At 40.2% G+C, this 19,849-nt stretch overlaps 1 protein-coding gene across 1 annotated transcript in view; it reads left to right on the top strand.

The window, feature by feature from the left end:
- Positions 1-19,044, top strand: part of CDK14 (cyclin dependent kinase 14) — a 324,235-nt gene extending 305,191 nt beyond the window's left edge. The window contains exon 15 of the mRNA XM_082325474.1: positions 14,842-19,044. The gene's annotated coding sequence lies outside the window, so the exon portion shown is untranslated. The remainder of the gene's footprint in view (positions 1-14,841) is intronic.
- The last annotated feature ends 805 nt before the right edge of the window (positions 19,045-19,849 follow it).

Here is a 19,849-nt window from a genome sequence, read left to right as displayed (position 1 = left end):
TTTGCCTGCCTGTCCTGGTCCAAGACTGAATGACTGAGAACATGGCAAATCCTGGCCTTCTCGTTTAACCACTATTAATCACTTGACATTGCATTTAGAGCTAGTTTGCACAAGATATGTGAAAAGCAAAGAGGCTCACTCGCATGCTAGCTTAACTGCCGGGAACATTTTCCCCTCCCATCTGCTGCGTTCATTATTATTTAAAAGCAAATCAGGAGCCAGAATTGGATTAGCAGAGTGGGTGGCACCAGTGGAAAACAAGCTCTGTGTTGGCAGTCACCCTGCCAAGTTCATGTGAAATTGCCCATTTTAGCTGGCAGCTTCAGCTTAGCTTGGTGTGATGACATATGGGCCTGGAGGGTAAGAATCCATTTCCATATTATAGCAGCTTCTGCTGTGAAACCTCATAGTTTGTAGCTGTGTGGTTGCCTAACTTCGGCTGCAGATTGCCCTCCTGGTCTGCTCTGCGACACTGGGCTCCTTGGCCGTCGTCTCGGCTGCTTCCCGAGGGCCCCTCGGCAGCTCTGCCTGTGTTGATACCTGGTTTGCCCCCAGCTACTCCGCTGGTCTCAAGCCATAAGCGTGTTGAATGTCAAGAAGCAATATAGGGAAGCTCATAACCCCCTCATCTGTGGGGCCCCCAGAATCAAAGGAGAGAAATCAAGCCCTTGCTTTGACTCTTAAGGGTCAGTAGTTTCTCAAAACAGCGGGGATATGTATTTTATGTTTGAAAAATAAATAACGTAGCGTGTATGTTATACGTCAACTCTAAACTCAATCACCTCATAAATAGGCATTTACAAATGAAAAATTAACTTCTTTAAATTAATAAAAATCCCCTGTTTCAAATATTAGTGTTCTAAAATTTTCCAGGATATGATTTCAGCGTCCAGTGTTGTCCATTGTACTTCTGCATAAAGGAAGTTTTGGTGCCTTGCATTGAAATCCATGTGACAGGGATACCACCAACTTAGTCAATTCTGTAAAATAAGCTCAAAGATATTTCAGAAACCAGACTGCCCCTGAGTCCCTCAGCTGTGATTAGTGAGTTAACAATAACATTTCTTATTTCAGAAATCTCTTTTTCATCCTCCACTTACTATATAAGGAAAATAATTAAAATAACTCTATGCAAAGCCCTTTCAAAGCACAAAGTATGTATCTCTGAGTTTACAGTACCGTTATTGTCGGTTATTACTTGTAGGGATAAAAATGTTCTGAGGAGGGAGAGTTACAGGGTGTTGACATGCCTTTAAACTATTTATTATAATTTCCAGAATTTCCAGTGCCTTTTTTGATCACTTTTTTTTTTTTTTTTTACTTTGGGCACGCTCTACTGCTAGACCTTACTTTAGAAACCTTTGTTTCAGGGATAGTGAATGGGGGCAGAGAAACCTCATGGGTGAGAGGATATGATCCATTTCCATGCAATGTGAAAAATGGAAGAGTTTATTCATATTTATCATTGTTACCACAGCCTGTGCACGGTTACAACCCCAGTCTAATGTAGTTCGACAAAGGTGGACAAAACATGATGCGTGATGCCATTAAAAAACCCCAAGCACTTGTAACGAGGAGCTCGGTTGCACCTCAGAAGATGGGAATCGGTGCGCAGCTCTGCCTCCCCGCCTGTGCCTGTACCTCCCTGCTCACACTGGGGTGGGGGGCTTCTTACACATGACATGACTGTTGTTGTCATCTTCCTACTGTTAGTTCAGCGATGACGGCTTGAGAGAACTGTCAGGAAATGGGTAAATATGTCCCAATCAATGATCAAAATCTAATGCTCTTGAATATGTGTGTATTTATCACCAAATGGCTGCAAATTCGGAACATAATGTACCAGTAAGGCGGTTAGATAGTATCACTATTAATATATCAAACCAAAGGCCTACGTTTTGGAAGGATTTCATTCTGCAATTAACTCAATTTATGAAGTCCCTGCTGGGGGTGAGAGATGTGATCAGTGCTCAGGCTCCAGTGGCAGCGTCTTTGTCACTGCCTATGCGGAGACCTGAACACATCACTTCGGCACAAAGAGGCAGCTTAATTCTTTGTTCGTTCTTTATGAGCTAGTTACTCATTTCTTCATATGTAACTGTTATCATCCTTCATAGCTAAATTATATTTTGTTCCTGGATGGAATTAAAAGAAGGCTATCATTTTTTGGACGGGTCTCATAACCTGAGATAATAGGTGGTGTTTATATTCAAAAGCTTGTGTTTAAGGTAAAGAGGGATAATTCTATACAGAAAGTCACACTATCTGTTTCTAGAGAGCAACACGATGTTCTCCTGGTGCATCTATTTCACCTTCTTTTGATAATTAGGCCCAGAGCATGTCTGTTATAGAAATGCTGGGTATCATTCTGTATTGCTATTATCTGCCCCATCTGTTCTTCTTTCTTTCTGTCCTTTCCTGTAACAGTTTTCAGCCTCATACCTTTGATATTTTTCGTAGAGACTAGCTACGCTTTACATGACTCATAAAATGAATACAAGCTAATCAGGTGGACTGAACTTCAGTCGCGACGAACAAATGAGGACTTACTGTAGTGCAGTGCTGTTCAGTAATGCTAGAGAAGTTTCAGTTTGAGAAAAGCCATCGTAAATGAATTTATGTGCCCACCCACATTTATTTTAATTAAAATCATCCATGAGACTTGGCTGTTGCTTTGACTACTAAGTACTTACAAATAAGCTTAATAGACATGTTTGTTTTTTCCACAGCTGTAAAAATACATATTCTGCTACATGATTGTTTTTTTATCTCATTTATTTAAATAGAGTTAGGTAAAGATGCAGTTTATAGGGAAGGTTAAAGGGTCAAAATCCTATTTAATTAACTTATACCCACTTGGGAAGCAGCCAAGGTAAAAGAATGCAGTGAAAGTAAGCTTCAAATAATATGAAATCTTTGAAAAGGACTAACCACCTTTGGTGAAAGGCTTTCCTGTTCTTAACCTTGTGTCATTTAAACTATTTAAATGAGCTATGCAAAACCTTACATTTATAATGGAGCTTCAAAAAAAAGATTAAGTATTTCTTGCAGTTACAAGAAAACTGATGCTTATGGCAGTGAAAGAAAAGCCTTTAGTACTCCATCTTACCATGATCCCTGTCTTTGCATACCACAAAATGCATGGTATGTTGCACCTGATTTGACATCTACTATTTCTGCCACATGTATGAAGCCTCTGAAGTGTGTGAGACTGCTTTTTAAAAACATGTAAGTCCTTCAAAAAACAATTAGGAGTGGGGGGGAGCCCTCTGTAATATCTGAAGTAGGCCTGATTTTCAAAGGGTGTGGATGCTGCATGGTTTCTAGAAGTTGTGTCTATGAGAAGTAGCTCATGTTGGATTTCCCAAACTATGCGTTATATTTGAACATCTTAGTCATACAATTAACTCTATCCCAGCTGAAACCAGGACAATGTGGAAAAGGTTCTTACCACAGCCAGAGTGGGAACTCTGAGAAATAAAATAACTGAGCTGCTTTGTGATCTCTTTATATACTAGATAGGATATCCTCATTGCTGTAGCGATGCTCTGTAGAGGTGCCAATTCTGGAACATTTTTTCCATTTAATGCCACAGAGACCGCACTGTGGAAGTATTTCTGTTTCAGCGCTCCATATGGTTTTGTATGTAAAAATGGAACTGGCAGGGAAAAACACAGCTGGCCTGAAGCTGCCAGTAACTATTTGTAATGTCATAGATTTTCAGCAAGAATCCCAAGTGGGAGCTGTATAGGTAGGTACCAGCAGAGCCTATAGGGAATGAGCACGGAGGCAAGCAGTATTCCATATAGACACCATTGCATTTCCTAAACGGGGATTTTTTTCTCCCATGCCCCATTCTAGTCTTCAGAATTGTTGGGTTGGGAAAGAGTTCAGGCCTGAAAAGGTCAACTCCAAAGACTCCCTGATCTCTCTGTCAATACCATTGTATGGCATTCATGGTGTGGGTGGGCACATAGCCTAAGAGCTTTGGACATAATGGTATTTGGAAATATATTCCAAAATTTAAATACGTCTATTACTTAAACTTGCCATTAATTTAATATACTATAATTGCGGGAAAGATCCTTCTGATTCAGCATGTGAGGTCTGCATTCTGTCTTATTTTATGTGTGCTTAAGGGTTGCAGTGCTGTCCTAAAAAATGTATTTTAATTGACATGACCACTTTGGCATGATGCTCAGTCTCTAAAAAGCCACAGCAGCAAATAGAATGTATAACCAGATGGTGCTTAGCGAGAAGGATCTTTGCTATCCAGAATGCGACTGCAATGATGTCTGTTCTGTCAAGCTAAAACAAAGGCATTCATAACTCCGCATTCCAGATTAATTAAGAATTCCTTGCTGGTTTGAAAAGTACTCTCCATTTTGGAAGAAAACTCTAGGAAAAACACTATCAAAAACAAAAATACAGGTGAGAAGCGGATTTTTTTTCTTAGTTTACCCATCCCTTTTTCTTCTTCCTTCTCCATCTGAACATTCATTCTCTCTTCTCCAAAGAAGAACTAACAAACATAACTTAATTCCAAACTGCCTGTAGGTACTTTCAGGCTACAACAATTATTTTGCTAACGATAAACATTCACACTTTGTTTTCTTAATGTTTAGCGTTTATCTGTGGGGTCTAAGGTAGTTTATAGTGTTGTGATCCCTTGCAGAGGTATCTTTAAGTTCCAAGGAATCTTTGCTTCTGTAAGCTGACTAGCAAAATAGTCCACACCCATCTCAAGACTGTCCCATAGCTACTTTGCATTGATTACACTAGAAGCATTAAATTTGTTCCAAGAGTACTTATCTCTCAAGAAGTAACTTGGCTAATATTAACAATCACATGTATACAGACTGTCCCGTTTTTAAGTACCTGTGGACACTTTAATCTTTGCATGAGGCAGTGCTTAATTTTTGGGAGGAGGTGAATGCTAATCAGTCATCTGGCAGGCATTTAGTCTATCATATGTCATTTTCGCAGCAGACTTTGCTTTAGGGATGAAAACAGGAATAAATTTCCAAATAAGTTCTCTGAATGTATTTAGTTGTTGTTATGTAAGATGGGGGGGAGAGGAGGGAGATGGTCAGGCACATCATCTCATCTGGCTTTTGAGTTGGTCAGTTGTTGTGCTTCAGATAGAAGAAATATGCTTAGGTTCCAGTTGATAAATAGTACTGTTAAATAACAGTGACCCTCAGTCCTGAGACCGGCAGTCAATAAGTTTCATTCATGATATTTGTACTGGGACAGAGTTGATCTGCTCTCCCTGAACTCTAGGGTTGTATTCTTCATTCAAAGCTAGATACAGACCTATAAAGAATCTGAAGCCTTTCTATCCCTTCTAAAGTCTCTGAGCTCTGGTTAAACATGACTTGAAGCTTCACAAACTGTTAAACATCTCCTTGATATGTTGGCAGGCCAACGTATTTTTATTGCTAAAAAATGAAAACCAACCAAAAAAATCCAAGGAACTTTCAATCAATCAGAGGCATGGGCTCTCAGCCATCTCTTGTTTGCTGCTCCCTTGAAACATGTACAGGAGATTATCCTTATTAGGCAATCTTACGGGTATTCCCAGATCTTTTGAATATGGTTTTCTTCCTTTTTAATTAGTAGGTCATTATGCGACAACTTCTGTCTGCTCTCCTAAGTGGCCAGCTAAGGCAGATTTCACTGCGTTTCTGGATACCTGAAAATAATTAGCCATTTGTGAATTGGGAAGTGGCTTCAGACTTTAGAAAGTGAAGCTTTGTTATGAGTAATGCACTGGGGAACTGCTGTTGATGAAAAATAAGGATGTAATCCCACGTCTTTGTCTTTGCAGGCAAAAACAGCATCATAAATTTCTGTGTAGCTCTATCCAGGCAGCTCCTTCTTGCTCCCTCACGAGTTTCCAATCCTGTTAGTTGTGCTGGTGCAACTATTTAGAAGTTTGATATAAACTGGATCACTGGGAAGATCTACGTTAAAAATAATCCCACTTCTGATACTTTTAGTGATCCAGTGTGCAGGGAGTCCCACAGACAGTTTTATCAGGGCAAGTGACAGGGGCACAAGTTGCAGGGCAGGAATAAGGAGTGAGGTCTGCGGGCAGTGGGAGTTTCTGGCTCTGCCACAAAGATGAGACACGGTGGAAGGGTAGCACAGCTCAGCTCACTTGCACCCAGCTGCTTGTGGTTGAATCTCCAGTCCCTTGGCTGCTTGGTTTAGCAAGAGAGTGCAATGAGGAAATCTCTCACCAGCTCTTCCTGGTGCTCCTTTTCTCCAGAGAGGGGTTCAAACCAGTAATAAACCTGTTAACCAGAGCATTAATGGCTGTATATCATCTTCCAACAGGTATTTCCTTTACTGAGTTCTATGCAACCATAACTGATAGGCTCCTTTTTATTTTTTTTCCTTCTTTCAGATGTTTTAATTAAGCTACATACAAATTTTGTTCAGACATAGCATTTACTTATGTGTTTCAGAGCAAAGAGCTGGTGCTACAGCTGAGATGAGGATCCCATTGTGTCAAACACCGGCAAAAATTGTAGGCTTAGGTTCTCTCATTATAGATCCAGGAAGACAGCATTTCTCCAGTTCACGTTCAGTCAGTTCCTCTTTGGCAGGCTCTTTTGCAAGTTATCAGGGTGAGAAACATAGCAATTTAGACACATCACATTAATCAGGAAAAAAAAAAAAGAAAAAAAGAAGGGGGAGGGCTTGTTTGTGTTTCTTGCATGTTGGAATCTAGAAAATCTTTGAGTTACATCCTTCAGGTTTTCTATTGATATAATAATGAGTGAAAAATTACGCCTTTATAGAGATTCAATTTCAGAGGAGACAAATCTTTAAGCCATTAAAAATATAAATAACATACTGAATCCTGAAGGCTTTGGAAAAGGAAAAACAAACCAGGACAGTGTAAGAAGTTGTAAGGATTTGGCTGTTTGTCAGGTTTGAGAAGTATGTTCTTGCAAACAAGTAGCACTAATATTTTTCTGGTCTTGATGTGTACCAAAATCCTCAGCTTGCTTTTTTGTTTTTAATAAGGTTTCTATGGCTTTGCTTGCAAACTATATTGAGCTCAATAACACTGCTATTTTTTGTAGTACCTTCGTCTGAAGTATTAGTTTTCCCAGAGCTCACTCACAGAGGGCTGTGCTTTATTCTTGAAAACTAGAAGACATGTAGTAGATTCAGTCCTGGCCATTTTTCATGTGAAGCCTTATTCAAATGGTAATTGTCAAAGGCTTTGTGGACTTTGTTCTCAACTCAAAGAAAAAACTTCAGCTGTGGACGGCTAGGGTAGGGAGGAATTTTTGCTGAAAGACTCGGAGAAAACTAATTTGGAAGTTACCGCAGCCACTCAAAAGTTAAAGGTATACCTACAAATCAACTGTGAAACCAATCATGTTATCAAGTAACATTGGAAGTGAATATTGTGGATAAAATATATTGCAGTGAGGATCAGGACTTGTATTCCTTTTTTTCCTAACAAGACACACAATGAAGGAATTCATTATAATATTTGGAAGAGACCTGTGTGCAAAGTATGCACGGTTGGTTTGCAATTATTGATATGCATATATGCTACTTAGCAACTGGTGTATAATTTAAGGGTAAATCTTGGCTCTTCGGAATCAGCCTCCCACGCTGGACTGTTGGATGTATGTTTACAAAGTCCTAGGTGATGTAGGACTTTCATTTTGGACTCTAATTGTACATAAAGGTACAATTTGGAAAACTCACAGTCCAAGTAAGGATTTCAACAACTTCCAAACTTCACGGCTGTTCTAATATTGCATTTTTGTTAAATTTAACTGTGTTTATGTAATTTGAACTATCGGTGGCTCCAGCTAAAATTGGGCACTCATTTTAGGAGACACTCTAAACCCAGAGGCTGGGATAGAAAACAGAGCCCCTGTTACAAAACAGAGGTTACAGGGGAATAAAGGGACTTGCCTACAATAACATTCAGTAGCAAAGCCGAAATCTTGGTTTATGCTTTCCAGCCCCAAATCGACTGTGCCACAGACCTCTCACCTTTAAAAGATTATGTCACTTATTTCTTGTACATATACTCATAAAATCGTTTATAATTGTGTTACTATTCTAACTTTTTATTTTCTGACTAGTTTACAGTCCTTGTCTAGAACTCACTTCTTTTAGGGTCATCCCCTTGCACCCACCCTGAAACTGCAGTCACCTCTCATACGCAAATCCCTTTATTTGGAGTTGTGGTGCTCTGCCCAGAGGCAAAGTCCATCTGCGAAAAATTCTTTGTGGGAAGAATTCCTAAAATGGGAACATGTCCTTATGCAATCTCTATTATGATTTGTATGTTAGGACTGTGGAGAAGAATATACAGCAATTTTCATCACTGAAGATAAGACTATGGGAAATCCAGTGTGTATAAGAACACCAACGCAGTAACTAAGACACAGGGGAAAAAGAGCAGGAAAAAATTAATCAGTAAATCCTTTGTTACTTGTTTGTCAAATGTGGTTTACTTTTAATGACTGATAGTAGTTATTATTATAATGTGAAAGTATTCCGTACGGTGCTGTGTCTGTGAAAGAATAACAGCCAACCATTGCCAAGATAATCCATAAGTTATGCCCCATCCTGGGGAAAAGATTGGAAGTTGCATTCATTGTGTACTTGGCAAAGGAGATTACATCTGATGTTTTGGCCACACAGGTAACTTGCACGTATTTAGCTAAGGCTTCTTTAATTCTTTAGTTGCGGCAACACAGGATCCTGAGTTGATGCTATAAACTGACCGTGTCAACACAGGCTTTGACGCAAGCTGAAATTAAATTGTAGTAATTCAGCTTCATTCAATTCCTGAAAGTTGCTTTGTAGACACATCACAGAGAAGAAGATATTTTGTTCTAGTACTATTTTAGAAGTGATGCAAATCCACCATTTTCCTGTGTGTTACAAGGTATTTGAGTTCAGGAATCACATACCAGCCTATAGCAGAAAATACTTTCCTCAAACCCTTCTCAGTTTGTAAAAAAATCGTAGTTTTTCTAGTGTAAATTTTTCTTTTCAAATACATTTTTAATGACAGCCTGAAGTCTTGCCTCTTCTGTGTATTTTGGGGCATGGTAACTAGATAAAACTAAAGCCCAGCAGAAAGCAATTTTAGTAATCTTATATTTAGCCTTAGTGAACAGTATTCCTCAGGAAACCACAACCAAGGTATAGTTCATCGAAGAAAAGCTTTCAACAAAGCTAGGCCGTATACTGAAATAATCTTTGAACTAACACCTCTGAAAATACACAGAGCAACTTTATAAGCAGCAGTCTGCTGAGCCTTGTCCATGGGGTAATTCAAAGCCTGAGCTAACAATACTGCAGATCATTTATTTTTCATCTATTAGAACAATTGCATTTCTTTTAAATCTCACACAAGTAAAACTTCCCTGTGAAAGAGAGCACTCTATACAGTGTGACAATTGCATATTTTAAAGCATATCTTTATAGAAATGTCTTTATGTACCCATGCTTTCCACACACATTCAGACTCATATGTACACATTATTTGTATGTTTGCATTTGTGCACATATATTATAGACACAGATGTAAAATAAGATGTGTATGCATGTATATATGTATATATATATATTTGAAGGGGAAAAAGAATTTATGGGAGGCTGGCCAGATTTAATTTGTCTGCTTGTATTTAGCACTTAAGGGCTTATATACTCAGTTTGCTCAAAAGAGTGAAGAAGTACTCCTTGCTTATGCCTCAAATCAGAAATGCATGAAGTGCAGCTGCAGAGATAATACATTCTCCCCAAAGGCTTTGGCTGAGCAAATTAGGTGTCAATGGGGTGCCTGCGCAGGCAGTACTCTCTCTAATTAGTCTCTTGAGCCTAGTTGGTGGCGGGTATAAGATGATCTAATCAATTGGTCTGTGTCTGATGGTACGTGTAAAAATCCTAGCAGGCAGAGCTGTCTCCCACAGGTCACTCACCTGCACAGCGGGAACGCTCATTTTCATTTTTCATCTCTTCCATCACATGATGCTGACAGTTGGGTTTAAGAAAATTGAATCCAAAAAATATCTAGTTCATAGGGCATGTAGGTCAAAATAAAGTTGCATTATGGGTATTGGTGATCCAATTAATTAATATTTATAGCAACGAGTTGCATGTAGATATTATCTGAGTGCAAATAGTATTGATAATGTTTGGTCGGCTTTTTAAAATGACTTCTCTAACAAAGATAGGAATAAAAGGTGTGGGGAAAAATCACCTGTTAATAGTATACTTTTTTTAGAGAGAATGAACAGTATCTTTGGTGTGTGCATGTCTGGTGGAGAGAGAAGCAGAAAGAATATATTGTTGATGATCTTAAATACCCCCGCGTTTCAGCTCATACAGAATACTGTATCTCCAGTTGTCAGCTCACATTTTTATTTTAAATCTGGCATTGTAGAACGAATACTCTTATAATAATGCTAAATCAGCTGCAACATAAATAGACCTGCACTCTGAGTGTGCTTTGCATGCTAAAGACTCTGCGGGAGCACTGCTCTGCCCCATGTGATAATTTATACAAAAATTAAAAGCACCTAGAGAAGGATGCTGATGCTGCCAAAAGGAGCATGTCTTGAATTGGTGATTTGCATTTTTAAAGGAAAGGACATTCTTTTACTAATTAAAATAAAGAAAAATATTTGGGATTTAGTCACCCTCCTCTGCCTCATGTCTTGAAAGCATGATTAATGTTTAAATTACAAGCTTTAGTTTCCCTTCCCAGAACGACTGTTACATCAACAGCTACTGCATTCTGAAGTTGGCCTCTGCCATTTTTAAGGTGGGTTAACACCTTATTTTACCCCATGCGGGATCTGGGACAAACATGATGTATGCAGCAGATGATTTCTCTAGATAACAAACATACAACTGAGTTACTTGATTTAGGTCACTTGATATTTCAAGCACATCACTAACTTATTTGTAATCTTCTATTAGGTTTAGTAGAGATGTCATGAAAACCAAAAGTACACGGACCTGTGGTGAAGAAATACAAGTTCATTTTTAAGGCAGTCTGTTACATTTCAGTTTTTGTTGTTGTTTTTTTTTTTTTTTAAAGGAGATCTGAAAGAACCCTATTTTGCTCTTGGGAAATCACAAGTTGTAAATATTCCATTTAACAATTTACGCTTTTATAAGCAAAGCTGTGACCAGAGGCCATAAACACAATCTGCCAAGTCACCAGGCAAAACTTTGATTTGTATGATCAGGAAAATGTATTAAATTCTAAGCAAGGATATTTCTAAAATATATCTTAAAAAATGCAAACATGGAATACTAAGCCATCTGGGAACTGAATGGCAGCACTGTGTAGAGGGCCCTGCCTCGGGTCTTGCTTGTGTGAACAACTGATGTTTCAGTTCAAGAGTCCCACCAAAGAAACAATGCTTTTTTAATAAAAAGATTAGTTCACACCAATCTAAAATTTCCCGTTGGCTTATTGTGGATTTTCTGCTGTGGACAAAGAGACACCCTTCTCTTCCTCCAGTTTAGGGGAGGCGTCTATTTGATGTGATGCAATGGTCTCATCTTAAACAAAACCCAAGCGAAGAGAAGGAGGTCTGCTGTCCCACTGCCCAGCAACTGCGGCGCTCCTCTGCGGAGCGGCACATCTGTGTTCAGTTCCTTCCTCTGCCTCAGGATAGGTAGACTTCTGTTCCCCATTGCCCAGGAGAAGGCTGGCACTCCACGAGGGCGTCCTGAGGCCAAGGGAAGGGATTTCACCTGTTGACTCTGCTTTGAATTGACAATAAACATTCAGTGAATTAGGGATTCTAATGCAAACATTATATATTCCTAGTGTATATATTCCTAACCACCAGGCTTGTTCGCTGTGTCAGAGATCACATAAGGATTTTATACACAGTGGGATTGTGTCGGCAGCCAAAACTGAGGGCTCAGCCTCAGAACAACCTGGCCATTAGGGCGCTGGTCCTTCCCAAACAGGGCAGGCAGTGCGTTTCAACACGGCTTCAGAGAGACTGCGACCACCAGCCATTCCCTGGTTCCTGTTGCACTATGTCTTCTAGCTTTCCCCAGCCAGAAGCATTGAGAAAACGTGGCATCAAATTACCTTCTTTTCCAGGGAGTTTACTTTTTGATCTAGTCTAAAACTTGAGCCTATGCAGAAGGTGGGATGTGGTGCTGCCCACCATACTGTTCCACAGACTCTCAGCTTCACAGGAAACCAGTTACCCCAGCTGCAGCACTGGCATAGCAGGACCCAGCAAAGCTGGAGCTGGTGGAGTTGTGATCATAAAACTGTCAGCTGCCTTATACTGAGCCACAGCAGGAAAACAAATGGGGTTCGGCAAAAAACTTTGCAATCTCCCATGCACATTTATGTAACCTCTGCTACCCTTTCTTAGTCCTCTGTGTTCTGCCCTTGGTCTGCGTTGGTGCTGGCAGTGGTTGCCAGTATGCAAGGGCTTTTTTCCCCCCTGTGTTAAATGGTAGCAGCTGTCAGTTTGTTTCTAAGGAAGGTTTTAATGTTCTAGGGCTTGATTCTGGAAGTGCTAAGCTTCTGATGAAGGTATTCCCCATTTCTCAGGCCCTGCCCTGGAGAACATGTCATCAGCTTTGCCTACAGAGCCAAACTTGAAGCTGGAAAATGTAGTATTGTCACTGTGGAATTGTAGCACAACCCTGGGAGAAGTGTGATGCTCACCTCCTTTAGAAATTGTCCTGAGGTCCACTGATAGAAAGGAAAAGTGTAATTAATGTAATTGCAGTTATTCTCAAATCTGAGCAATTTGGTAACTCCTGGAAAAGCCACCATCCAGAGGCTTTTCTATCCAGATCTTTTTGTTACCTATCCTAGATGTCCCTGCTGCTTATGCCAGTCTCTGAAACTCCAGCAATTTGGGCTTAGCCTGAAATCAGGCCAGCTGTTCTGGATCTGGGCAGATGCGGCTTTCAAACTGCAAGCCCACCTTCCACAGCTGCAGTGTGGGTGGCAGTGAGGGAAAATGCAAGCTCAACATTGGAAGGAGCTTTGGGAGTCTAGTTGCTTCTTTATAAGGAGGGGCCACAAAGAGGTCATTCCTGAAAGTTTTTTTGAAGGAAGGGGAATGTGGAATTTGGGGAATATTGTCAACAGTGTTTCACCACTAAGCAGTTGTGAATCTCTGCATGTTCCAAACACTGCTTTTCTTTTTAAGCTCATGAAGGGTAAACTAAATGGGTCAGCTCTAATGTATTCCTTGAAAAAAGATTTACGGCACTTCAGCCAAGCTCCTAGACCCTGGGGAAAGTGGGACTTTCATGTGGAATAGACATTCCACACAAACTCCAGAGGCGTTTAGGAAACAACCCAAGCAGGACTCAGGAGGTGGTAGACCAAGCTCCAAGAGGGCCCAAGATGCTGCCACGCATCATTAAGAACAGGCTTTTGTTAATCCAGTTCAGGTATTCTGGCGCTTAAAGGGCAGAAGAAGAGCTCTCAAGAACCACGACAGGAACCCTGGAAATTATGAAAGTTAGATGTTGTGTAGAGATTAGGTTATTTTGATGAAAGCCACAATTAAAATTTTATGCTTGAAACTGCAGTTCAAAACCGATGCCTTGTTTTTCTCCTGCTTTTGAAATGAGGGCTAGACTAGATTCACTGGCACCTGCATCCAGTTTGATTTAAATAGTTTTAGGACATGCTAAGACAAACCAGTTCCATGCTCAATGAATATTTCAGTGTTCTTTTTCTTAAGTGCTAGAATTCCTCCATATCTGACTGTGTTCCTGCAACTACATTTTAAAAATGTAGCAGGTCTGTAGTTACAATCCTTGGTCTTGAAAAACCTTGTAAAACAAATACATTTTGAACTGTAGAAAACTACAGAATTTCTCAGAAAGTGTCACTTTATTACTTGGCATAGAAGTCTACTTGGACATTTATTAAGAGTTAAAAATGTTAATTATAAAATCCTTCCTATGGCTTCAGTCCATCTACCCTTCATTTAGCCTTCACCTGGCTCTTCCTGCAGTTGTTGGATGCTTTGTTTTAAAGTAATGCTTCCCGCATTCTCAGCCTGCCTCCTGTTTTGTGTAAATCTCAAAAACATCATGATACCTTCTTGCAAGGCCAGTCGCTGCTTTGAGCCTATACAAACAGGAATCATCAGCAGTGTGAAAGACAGTGGTAAGCAAAGCTAGTGATATAATGTTTACTTTCTGTATATGAAAGGAGAGGTTTCAGTTATCTGCCTATTTATAGGAGAACACTGAAATAAAGGTGAATACGTGTAACTGCAGAGCAACAAGGAGCTCCAGGATCTGGCTGTGTTTGCAGAAGTGTTCACGACATGCCCCGAGGTTCCTCAAATAATTCTTGAGAAGCAAACCTGAGGAGACCTTTTCATAAATGAGTTGCAAGCGTTGCTGTGAAGGTGATCGCTAGGGACTCCATGAGAAAGGGGGCAAAAAGAGCCTGTAAACTGCTGAAGCTGTGCCAGCATTTAGCAACTTTCTTTTGCACTGGCAGGGTGTGACCACCTTTAGCAGAGCCAGCTGTCTATTTATGGTTGCCTATAATTTCCACGGAGAATGTGAGTGCTGATGGCCCCTCTGAAGATTAGCACTTGGGGCAGAGATACAGGAATATAGATTAATATATCTTACTTAGGCAACCACCCTGAAAACCTTGGTGTGTTTGAGGGACCAGCTCTAAAAGTGCTTTGGAAGTCTGTCCTTTACTCTGAGCTGGTGTCTTCGTAACTGGCTTTGGACTAACCTATTTTTTACCAAGTAAAAAAACATTAAAACATCCGATTTGTGAGGCTTATTATAATTTATATTGTTTCCTTACAGGATTAAATTTACCAGTTTGGAGGAGGGAAACAAAAACCTAACGAGGAGGCCGACACCAGGAAGGAACCATGGCCTGTTTCCTTTCTTTCCCTATGGTGGATTTCATTCAAAAGAAAATTGAAGCTGGCAAGACCCTGTTTTTTCCCTGCAATTTATTTAAAACCTTGCACGCATTTGGATACCTTGTGATTTCAGAGAACTATGTGAAGATTAAGCTTTTGCTTACTGATACATGGCATGTACTCTTTCAGTCTTTTGTGTTTGATTTTGTTTGATTTTCCACTGCAGCGCTGCATCTTTGTAAGGATTTTTATGCTTTCACCAGCAATGTCTTAAATACATTAAGACAACACATTTGGTGTTCACACTTCTTCAGTAACGACTGTACAAAAAAAGCCAACGGTGGCATAAAGGACTGTGTGTTTTCTTTGAGAGTTGTGCATATTTTGCAACCAATGGAAAGACTATTTCTGCCAGAGCAAGCCCAACTTGTCTGATCGGCTGACAATTACAGCACCTTGCCACTATTCCTGAAGTGTTGTTGGGTTATTTCTTTTTTCATTATCTCCTCAGACCATTCATATCCATTTTAAAAACATGGCAATAATTGCATGTTTACTTCAGTACTCTGAATTTGATTACTCTGCTTAGGCTATGCAGCACGACGGTTTTCAAAATAGGCCTGTGAGAAAGACAAAGCAAAAATGATGAGATGTACGCAGCTGACAGATATACAATGAATTCTTTATGTTTTTCTTCCCTTTAAGAATACTTCTTTCTTTTATGGGTCTTGGCTAACATTTCTATGTTTTTCCTCACACTCTTTACCTTTTGGAATGTTTTCTTGAAAACAGAGATGATGAACCAGTTCTGTTTAATTCAAGGCAGATACTAAGGTATAGAAAAACTTCTGTTGAACGAGCCATTAAATCTAGCTGTGTTACTTTGCCACATACAAAGCAAAGTGGAGAATTTTCCTTATCCCAAACTGTTTGCTGTTCCGCACCAAAGCACCTTTCGAGTTATTTTCCATAGGTATACTGAGCTGATTGGAAGGCACTACCAGATACTGTGTCTTTAGATAGCTTTTCTGAATGAATCATTCAAATGCAAACTTTGCAAGAAACGAAGCTGTGTGATTTTAGAAAAGGAAGCCCCTGCTACATTTTGGTTGGGGAGAACATTGTGTTCGGGGGTGTGATAAAACTGCCCTGACCATATACAATGCTTTGCATTCAGAGAGGGCAGGGTACGGTGCAAAAACCGCTCCTGAGTTATAGTCCTGCTCGGACAGAAACGCTTGCTAGGCAATATTATTCTACACATAAATTTGACATCCTTTGCTTGCTGGATGCATTGAATTACATTTTTAAGAAGTGTGGTAACACTTTGGTTAGCTTTCAGTGTTTAAAAGGAGGGGAAAAGGATTTGTGCTACTGCCATCTTATTAAACTCCAGCAGTGTTTAATAAGAAAAAAAACACCCAATAAGGCAAATCCTTGAATGCACAAGTAGCTACGAAAGGCCTCTTAATGAACTAGGATGGGAGTCTACACTTTCAAAGAGCTGAACAGTGGAAATAAATATCCTCAATATTTGCACAGCCATTAAAAGACAATTTTCCCCAATGACATCTCTGTTTCAGGATCTGGTAAAAGCCATCTGAAAGCCACTTTCAGTCACAATCCTATTTAGAACTTACTTACTACAGTTTTCCCCCTGTGTTTATGAGGGGGAAAAAGTGACCACTGAACTTTTGAATATATCACACACTGAAACTGCCTTAGACGTGGTTTGTCTGGGTTTCATGTTTCTTTTTTTTGTAAGAGAAAAGTCTTTTATACATTATCTTTGCTACTTAAATCGTGTGCAGTTTGATGATTAAAATTAGCTATTTTTAGAAAAAAAACTTGCTGCAAAAATCTGAAGAATTTTTGAAAATGTAACAAAGATTTCAATTAGGAATAAGGGTAGTTTCATAGATGCATCTACTTGGCAGCTTAAATTGGGAGGCAAGCAATTATGCTGCTCAACTAAACATCTGAAGGTTTAATATAGAGAGTAATTCCCCAACTGTTCCCACAAGCCTAGCGCATTACTATCCATAGTGATTCATGCACAGTGTTTGCTTAAGGTATGTATGTGTGTGTATATGTGTGTGTACACACACGTGCGCATGAGATTATCTTCTCTGCCCCATTCCCACTTTTAAGCAACCACTGAAATAAAGTTGGTCCAAAAGTCTTCAAACTCAATTGCCCGAAGGAAAGTGCATAAATATCTAGGTTCCTAAATAGTAACTTGATTTTCAGCAGTAGTGAGGTTATCTCAGCGACCGATCAATTAAGGAGTGACCAGGATCTCTTACTTATGCACCTACTTTCCGGGCGCCCCGATTGCCTGCGGTGATTTGGGTTTGCTGATCTCCCGCGGAGGCTCTGGGCCCTGGGGATGTTCTCCCTGCACCAAGGGGAGCCGGGCTCAGCAAGCTGGTGCCGTTAGTGTGAGCACTGCAAATTATTCTTCTGGAACATCACATCTGCTGGGAAACGTCAAGGTTTTTTTGAGCCAGTAGAACCGCCTTTGTCCAGGGAACTGACAGTATAGCCTTATTTCCCTCTTCCTCCTTCCAGCAGAGCCCTCACCTGCATGGTTAGCCTGATTGACACCCATCAATCAGTTAGGACCACCTGACAGCCAGCCCACCTCTCCAGTATCTTGCAGAAGTGGGGTTTTCCCCACAGCTCTTCTCAGTCTTGCAGAATGGACTGTTTAAACCCCATCAGTGCTCTTGAGACAGCTTCAGCGAAGATCAGTAGTGTAACCCTCTTCTCTCACCCTTCCCAGATTGGTTCCCTGCAGAATCTTCAAAGGGACAAGAAGTAGCCTGGCCTTCCAGAAGTGCTGCGGGTGCCGGGAACATGGTGTTTCATGCCACCAATAGTAAAAAATGGGCTTAAGTGACCCGTAGTCTCTGGGTCACCGTCCTTGAGAAACTGTGGGACTCACTCAGAGTCGATAGCCAGCAGCAGCGTTAACTTTCATTTTCCTGCCGCTTGGCTGAGCCCCAGTAGATCCTTCCTGATGATACTGAGAGGATGTGGCTTTGCTGCGAGAGGGGAGAGCAGCCACGGGGCAGCAGGTGTAGCAGGCAGATAAAAATGGGAGGGCATGTTCTAACTCTATGAGAGCTAATATTAAGTGAACAGGGTAGGGAAGATGGTGATAGAGATGGTCTGCATGATAGGAGATTCCTTACAAGTTCAAGTTCACAGAACCTGACTTTACAAGTCAACCAGCTGGAGATGGCTTAGTCCTCTCTCCTGCTGGGTTCAGATCAGCTCTAATCCACACCCAGCAGGCACCGCACCAGTCAGGACGCTCCAACAGTGCCAGCATTACATGATTGTATGGTGTCCCAGATCGGTTGGGTCCTTTTAATTCTCACTATTGGTTTTAATCAGAACCATGGTTTAGGATAAGTCGTCAGTACGTGCAACACTGAAAATTCCATCTGCAGTAGACAGAGGCACTGGGGTTTTCACTTTCTCTTTGGTGCGCAGGGGTTCTGCACTTCAGGCTCCTGGGGAAAGGAGGTCGGATAATAAATCGCCTGTGGGCTGGTGGGTGACATACAGCCCTGTGTGCTCTGTGTCAGTGCACGCAACCGAATGTGTAGTCAATGCTCTGGTATGCTCATTTACAAAATATTCATCTGTGAATATTAATGGGTTTGTAATCTTTGTTATATAAAATGTTTAGGCTGTACAGACTGGGGAGCAAAATGCAGACGCCCCATATAAACAGAATTATGTTGCATTACTGAGCATAACAATACTCTCCCCTACCAGCATTTAGGTGGAGTGACTGTAGGTTACTGCCTTGCGTTTTTCACATAAGCAAAAAATCTAGAAGTAAAGGATGCACTAATAATTCCCATCCCCCAAAATGCATTTCAATGGTGCTGCATACAAAATCCCTGCTTGCCAGCTTCCAGGCGGATTTTTGTATGGTGCACTAAGAGGTGTTCTTTTTTTAACAAATAAAAAGGGGAGGGCTGGTACATGAAAACAATGTTAATGTAATTAAATATATATATATATACTTCAGAAAAACAGCATAGTAAGCAGTACAGTAAAATAAATGTCGCATTATTTGTTACACCTTGTAATTTGTCTGTATGATGAAAGATGTAATGGTTTGTCAGCTGTAACTGTTGTTTTCTTGTAACATCATATTGAATAAAGTGTAGCAGAATCTCTCTTCTCCTTCGCATATGTGATCTAGACCTAACCCAGGGAATAAAGCCTTTCTTTTACTTTTTGTTCCCAAAAAAATGAACAAGGAAATGGTTGTAAACAACAGATTTTTAAGGAATGAAAAGTACTTAGAAGCAGGCAGGCACTAGACAGTAATTAGTTGAAAAGATTAGGCGCTGATTCAGTCAAACACATGAGCTTAATCAGAACTACAAGGCAGTGCTAGCTACACAGGGCAAGGTTCTTCGCGTTTCTGTCTGTACCAGTTAGTAAGTTAATTATCTGGTGTCTCTTTCCATTTTGTTGTATGTGTGACAAGGGACCTATTTACAGTACACTGGGATTTAACTGAAGTAGTAGAAGGGCCAGCTTTTTGCCAAAAAAAAAAAAAAAAGAACAGGTCTGATTTAAATATATCATTATATGGAGAATAAACTCTGGCTTATTGCAACTTCTCTGGAAATAAAAACCTGATAATTCTAGTGGAAAATCAGGCGAAACATACAATATGCATTTTTCACAACTTTGATATGGGAGTGTGATTTACACCTGTTCATACTTGGTTATTTCTCTCAATCAGTGAGCATGTGCTGCTTGGATTCTTAACCTGTTTATTTATTTGTGCATTATAGCATTAGAGAGGCAATTGCTCACTCACACTGAATATAATCAATATGTGCCTTCAGTATTTTCTCCTCCTTTCCATTGCTTCTAGCTTTTTTGGTACCGGCATCTTGCTAGGACCTATT

This window comes from Platalea leucorodia, assembly GCF_965183815.1.
Source record: "Platalea leucorodia genome assembly, chromosome: 1".
NCBI lineage: Eukaryota > Metazoa > Chordata > Aves > Pelecaniformes > Threskiornithidae > Platalea > Platalea leucorodia.
This window is presented reverse-complemented; position numbering and strand designations above follow the sequence as displayed.